Genomic DNA, 7801 nt, shown 5'->3' on the forward strand with positions numbered 1-7801 from the left:
TCCTTGATCATAGCTTCCACCATCTTCACTATAATTGAAGTCAGGCTCACCGGCCTGTAGTTCCCGGGGTCACCCCTCGATCCCTTCTTGAAGATAGGTGTGACATTCGCCAATTTCCAATCCTCTGGTACCTCACTAGTTTTCAAGGATAGGTTGCAAACATGTTGGATTGTGTCCGCTATTTCTTGTCTTAGTTCCTTCAGAACCCTTGGGTGGATCCCGTCCAGGCCCGGTGATTTACCGCATTTTAACCTGTCTATCTGTTTGAGGACATCCTCCTTACTTACCTCTATGTGCTCCAATTTTTCGGCCTGTTCCCCACTCATGAACTCCTCTGAGTCCGGTATATTAGATGTGTCTTCGCTCGTGAAAACCGACGAGAAGAACGTGTTCAACCTCTCAGCTACCTCTTTATTCTCCTTAATCACTCCCTTCCTATCCCCATCGTCCAACGGCCCCACCTCCTCTCTCGCTGGTCGCTTCCCCTTTACGTAACTGAAGAATGCCTTGAAGTTTTTCGCCTCCCTGGCCAGCCCCTCTTCGCATTCCCCTTTCGCTTTTCTAACCTCTCGGTGGCATTCCTTTTGGCATTTCCTGTGCGCCTGGTGATTTTCCTCCGTTGGGTCCTTTTTCCATCTCCGGAAGGATACTTTTTTGTCATTTATTGCCCTCTTTACTCAGTTGACATCCAAACCGGGTCCTTTGATCGCTTGTTCTTGCAGCCTTTCCTGAAACTGGGGACGTACATTCTTTGTGCTTCCTGCAGGGTGTCCCTGAATAGGGTCCAGGTGCTTCCCACAGTCTCCATCCTAAAGATGTTTCTGAGCTTCCTCCCCACCATTTCCCTCATAGCAACATAGTTCCCTTTCTTGAAGTTGAACGCAGTTGTTGCGGTCCTCCTTACTATGGGTGTCCCCCTTTCTAATGTGAATCTGATCGCGTTGTGATCACTGTTGCCTAGTGGTCCTCCCACTTCTACCCCTCTTGCAGGCCCCCCTAATCCATTTAGGATGAGGTCAAGAGTAGCACCCCCTCGCGTCGGTTCTTTGACTAGTTGCTCCATGAAGCAGTCCCTCACAGCTTCTACAAATCCTGTTTCCCTAGTGCAGTTGGAGTGACCCGTACTCCAGTCTATTCCTGGGTAGTTGAAGTCCCCCATCACTGTTACACTTCCAGTCCTGCATTCCTGTCTCAGTTCCGCTTCCAAGTCGTGTCCGACTCCTTCTGGCGTACCAGGTGGGCGATAGTACAGCCCCAGTTTTATGCCTGCACCCTTGTTTCCCGGCAATTTGACCCATAGCGATTCCAGCCCCTCTGCCTTCGTTGCCATATCCATCCCGACTGAGTGGATAGAGTCCTTTATATATAGTGCTGGTTAAATAAAAAATCCAATGCTTCTCCTTCTGTATCAAGAAGCTATGAAAGCCACTTCTCCTTGGACTATTCTGAATTGTCTCCAAAACTGTGACTTATAAGTTATTAAAAGTATAGTGGAAATCAAACAATGTGCAGCTACAGGTGAGTTCTTGACCTGTTTTGGGAAGTGAATTCAATGCTCAATAAGCATCATTTTTATAAGCCTTCATGTTTTACCCACCTAAATTAATGGGCAAGGCACCAGAGTACATAAAGTTCCTGCTGAACCAGAACATACGCAGGTAAGACTAGACTCAGGGCACTGGTCTTTGACCTAAGGTCCACCGCGGGAGCAGGCTGCTGGGCACGATGGACCACTGGTCTGACCTAGCAGTGACAATTTTATGTTCTTATGTTCAATGTTGTACATGAAGTGAAATTTCTCAGGCTGTTTTTGACTTGTAACTTGTAATTATGTATTTTTTAACTACAACATAATTGTATTAATACTCGTACTGATCCACCTGTACTTCCAACTCTATTAAATGGCTGTGTCTAACGGTCCATTGTAAATTCCTGGGTGACTGAACCAACCTCTTGAAATGTAATCTGACCTTGAACTGAATAGGCAGAGGTGGAACAGAGAACCTGATTAACATACCCTAACATAACATAACATACTTCTGACCTGGATTGGCTAATTTTAGAAACAGGAGAGCACTGGTCTGACCCAGTATGGTTGTTCTTATGTTCTATAAGATATACTTGTAGGGAATAGAGGGTAGACACAACTATGCAAATCCATCAGCACTTGTGCATTGCTAACTGATTAGCTCAGGAATACTGTGTGAGCTCATACTATGTGCAAAAGAGGTGCTGGAAGGGCTCACAATCTAATGGCCTTGCTTTAGTGGAGAAATTAGCTCATGGCCGTTATAAAAAAATAGAAAAAGCTACATTTTTCTGGTAGCATTAAAAGTGGCTTCAGATAAATGTCAATATTGTACTTGATTTAAGATTTGAAATGAATAAAGATTTTTTTTTAAAAAGTGGCTTCAGAACATCAAAATGACCTGTACCAGGACTACTACAGGTTTCTTTTTCACATTGCATGGTAAAAGAGCCTATAGTTTTGTGTGGGGGGGTTATATTCTGATATTCTATTAAAAAAATAAATATGCACAAATATGTACATTTTTGCAAATATTTCAGGTACACTGCTATGAAATTATAATCTTAATATCATTACAGATATTATCCAATTGGTAACTATAACTTTATGGCCTTTGATTTTGTGGTGGAAGAAATTAACAACAACTCAGAGCTTTTACCCAACATCACACTTGGGCTCCATATTAAAGAGTCTTTAAGGTATACAAGGAAAATAATTGAATCAGCCTTGAATATTTTGGCAGGACAGAGCACAATAGTAAATTTCAAGTGTAATTCATCTCACACAGTGGCTGCCATAATTGAAGGCTTTACAGATGAGGAAACATATGTTCCAGATATATCATTACCCACAGGTCAGATAGATTCTTAATCTTACTTTACGTTCTACCCCTTATTCTATATCAGTGGTATCAAACTCAAACCCTTAGTGGGGCCACATTTTGGATTTGTAGGTACTTGGAGGGCTGCAGAAAAAAATAGTTAATGTCTTATTAAAGAAATGACAACTTTGCATGAGGTAAAACTCTTTATAGTTTATAAATCTTTCCTTTAACAGTTAAAGGAAATATTTATAAATGATAAAGAGTTTTACCTTTATGCAAAATTGTCATTAACTATTTTTTCTGCGGCCCTCCAAGTACCCTATTTTTTCTGCAGCTCTCACATTTAAAGTTTAATATCTTTCCTTTCTCAAAACTGACACATTTCAATCACTATATTGAAAATAAAATCATTTTCCCTACCTTTGTTGGCTGGTGACTTTATTTCTCTGTGCTTTTAACTGTTTCCAGGACCTTCTTGTCCTTCTCTATTAGAATGTTGCAGCATGAAGCAATGGAAATGAATTCCTTTGCTAATTCTCTACCAGTTAATCACTGAGTAGTGCACAGAAGAACACTCACTTGATCAACATGATCATCATCAGTTGATGTTTATGGTCTACCAGTTTGTGAATCATCTTCCACTGATTCTGACCACTTTTGAAGCATGAATATCATTCAAAACACCTTCCACAACTCATGTTATGTTCCTCATAAGCCACTTTCAACATTTCATATGTTTCTGTAGTGGTCTTTCCCAATTTAAAACATAACTTCTTGCTCTAGTGCTCCTCATTTAGGTTGAATATGATGAAAAATAGTCAATCACGAAAACACACTCACAAAAATTGTCAAAGCATGGAGACAAAAACAGATATCAACAAATGGGAAAAAGGGAATGGAGACTTGTATGATATAATTTTGATAATGAAAGTAAAGAGGAATTGGCTAACTCACCTGATCCTTGGGGAAAAAAGTCTAAGGAGATGGGGCAAATCTACAGATTAGTAAATGAATAATGGACATCAGTATGAGCCCTTCGTACATGAATGAACATAAATCTCTGGCTCAGGCAATATCTCAAAAGGTGACCAGCACCAGACCACAGTCTAATTGAGAATAGCCTCATACATCATATAGTCCATATGTGTCTGAAAATGCAAACTGCATTACACAACCTCCCAAAGCTGGGAGGTTCACGTCTTCACGCTTACACGTTCTTGGGCGTCAGCCATGCAGGATCTCCAGGGCGTCTTTAAAGCCCGAAGCCGCCATGTTTCATTTTTCGGTCCCAGCGTTTTTGATTGCAACATGCTTGGGAACCGTGGGATTTTTTCCACCGACAAACTAAACAGTTTATGTTGGGCTCTTCATCCACTTTATATATATATATTCATCTAAACCTGTCTCCGCTCCTGACGAAGTGGCAAAACGGAGCTCTGTCGAGTGGTGATATCTATGAGTGATTTCTTAAGTAGTGATACACTTGGACATTTGATTCGGCTCTATTTGAGCCGGTGTATGAGTGTGTGTATTTGTGTGGCACATGTGTGAGTGTTTAGCATTTGCCAGCTAAGTATTTATTATTTATTCTTGCCATATATTTTCTTGCACCTTATATTTTCTTGACATTTATTGACCAGGTATTTTTTCACTTATGGTGCTATAGGTTGCATTTGCACTTTATGTCTTATTCTAGCCACACATTTTGTACTTTATGAAGCACCTTGCACTTTGTATGATTATTTATTAAGTATTTATGTATTTATCTCTCTCATCCGCACTTTACACAAAGACACTGTTATATTACATATATTTTTATATGCATATTTATAGTATTTATTATATTTATTGTTGCGTGTATCAGAGAAATATATATTTTTTTCACAAGGTGTGTATTTAGGGATAGTATGTATGTGTTGCCCATTTAAACCCCTTTTCCTTGGTGTAAAAAAGTCTATTCAGCTTTGGGAGGTTGTGTAATGCAGTTTGCATTTTCAGACACATATGGACTATATGATGTATGAGGCTATTCTCAATTAGACTGTGGTCTGGTGCTGGTCACCTTTTGAGATATTGCCTGAGCCAGAGGTTTATGTTCATTCATGTACGAAGGGCTCATACTGATGTCCATTATTCATTTACTAATCTGTAGATTTGCCCCATCTCCTTAGACTTTTTTCCCCAAGGATCAGGTGAGTTAGCCAATTCCTCTTTACTTTCATTACTCTTTGGATTTTATTGGCTACTATCCATTTAGGGTTTCTTACTTGTGCAGAATTTTGATAAAACATGCTTTGTATGCAAGCCATGCCTCAACACAGTGTAAATTTGGGGTTCTTGCTCTACCAAGCAAGGAAGGCTACATGGGTAGGATTTGTTTATACAACACTTAAGTTGCATATATCTATACCCTTGTGTGGATGCCAGGCCATATTATTTTTGTAAAGACTCAAAGGAACAAATCTGATTATCTAAAAGTATGTCTTTCAGGAAATATATGCCATGGCACACTCAAGAGCTCCAGTAAATGGGTTGCTTTCCTATCTATATATGATAATTAATCCACAAAGGGGAGAAAATTGTAGTGTGAATCAAAATTGAAAAGGTTTTATCAAAACCATATAGGGCTCCTTTTATCAAGCTGCGCTATTGATTTAACGCACGTAATAGCACGCGTTAAACCACTGGCTGCGCTAGCCGCTACCGCCTCCTCTTGAGCAGCCAGTAGTTTTTGGCCAATGCGGGGGTTAACGCGTGATGAAACATCGCGCGCGTTAACCCATCTAGCGCGGCTTGATAAAAGGAGCCCATAGTGTATTGTTACAGTCAGACCTTTGTCATGTGTAAAAGTAGTGCTGTGAGGACAACACATCTTGAAACAAAGGCTTTGCACTCAATAGGAAATCAGGTTGGGCAGGCTCCAAAACCAGAAAATAGTCCCTATTCCTCCTTTTCCAGTGCTAAGGTGAAAGAATCAATACAGAAGAGGGAGAAGCTGAGATGGGGAAAGTGCAGTCACATAAGCCTCTGCCAAAGATCAGTTTCCAAGTTTATTTAAAATTTCTTATACTGCTTGTGTTTCTAAGTGTTCTACAATAATATTAAAATGTATACAACATTCAACAATCAAAGAACAAAGTTAAAAACATTACAGCACATTACATAGTAACATAGTAGATGATGGCAGATAGCGACCCGAATGGTCCATCCAGTCTGCCCAACCTGATTCAATCTAAAAATTAGTTTGTTTTTATTTTCTTCTTAACTATTTCTGGGCAAGAATCCAAAGCTCTGCCCAGTACTGTTCCTAGGTTCCAACTACTGAAGTCTCCATCAAAGCCCACTCCAGCCCATCTACACCCTCCTAGCCATTGAAGCCCTCCCCAGCCCATCCTCCACCAAGCAGTCATATTCAGACACTGACCGTGCAAGCCTGCCCAGTACTGGCCCTAGTTCTTTAATATCTACTATTATTTTCTGATTCTAGATCCTCTGCTTCATCCTCTGCTTTCACTTTTTTGAACTCTGTCACTGTTTTCATCTTTACCACCTCTCTCAGAAGCACATTCTAGGCATCCACCACCCTCTCCATAAAGAAGAATTCCCTTACATTGCTCTTGAATCTACCACCCCTCAACCTCAAATTATGTCCTCTGGTTTTACCATTTTCCTTTCTCTGGAAAAGATTTTGTTCTACGTTAATACCATTCAAGTATTTGAACATCAGAATCATATCTTCCCTGTCCCTCCTTTCCTCTAAGGTACACCTCCATATTCGCGGTGGATAAGTTCCGGCCATAGGCACGAATATGAAAAAAACACAAATAACTTTTTAATATGTTATTTGCAGTTTTTAAGTTACTCTGTCATTACATTACTACAGTTCTATTGAAATAAGTTACCACTATTACTACTTTTGAAATTATCAATTTTTTATTACTGTATACAACTGTACAGTCATATATCCTGGGCAAAGAAAAAGTTCAAATACAGTACTGAGAGTTAAATAAATTTCAATACTGGAATATTCAGGCAGTGTCTTCATCCTCATTGTCCTGTACAAGTATTGCAGGAGGAGAAGATGAAGAGGATAAGCGAGCACCAGGGGCCTCCTCATGCAGTGGAAGTGTGTCTTCAGCAGGAGGAAGATGAAGAGACAAAGGGGATGTCTACTCATGGGCGGAACTGGTGGATTGTGAGGCAGTGGATGGAGAGGCACTGACTCTAGGTATCCTTGGGAAATACATTGTGATTTCTGTTTGGGTCTTCTGCTTAATCATCTCTTTGTATATATTTTTGTATATAGAAATTGTTGCTTCTGCTAACTTCCTCACCTTTAATGCACATACCATGGATGGGTCGATGTCATAGAAAAAAATCAATCGCACCATTGAACCTGCGTATGCCCTCTGCAATATTATCCAGTGTAAACTTGTATATTATCACTTCTTCTTCTAATCCTCCTTCTTCCTCTTCATCTGGTATTAACTCTCCTTCAGAAGCAGTCAGGTCAATGAGATCATCTTAGTTCAGTTGCTCTGGTGTCTATTATCCTCCATATCCATATCTTCAAAGCCTTCCCCACCCACCTGCTTTGCCAAGTCAATGATATTTTCAATAATTTTTGGCCTTGCTCTGTGATATTGATAGTGTTATCTTTTTTTACACATTCAGGCCAAAGATTTTTCCAGCACAAGTTCACAGTCTCTGGGTTGACAGCTTTCAATGCTCTTTCAATAATATTGATGGCATCCGCAATAGTGAATTCCTTCCAATTTTTCATGATGTTCCCAACGTTGTGGCCTTCATCCATAGCACCCTCAATGTGGAACTCATGTGTGTCAGGGTGGTCAGGGGCATTGTCCAATACCAACAGAACATTAAATTCAATTCCTTTATTGGCCAGGTATTTTCTTACTTCTGGCACAAAACAATGATGAAACCATTCT

Source organism: Geotrypetes seraphini, chromosome 12 (assembly GCF_902459505.1).
Source record: "Geotrypetes seraphini chromosome 12, aGeoSer1.1, whole genome shotgun sequence".
NCBI lineage: Eukaryota > Metazoa > Chordata > Amphibia > Gymnophiona > Dermophiidae > Geotrypetes > Geotrypetes seraphini.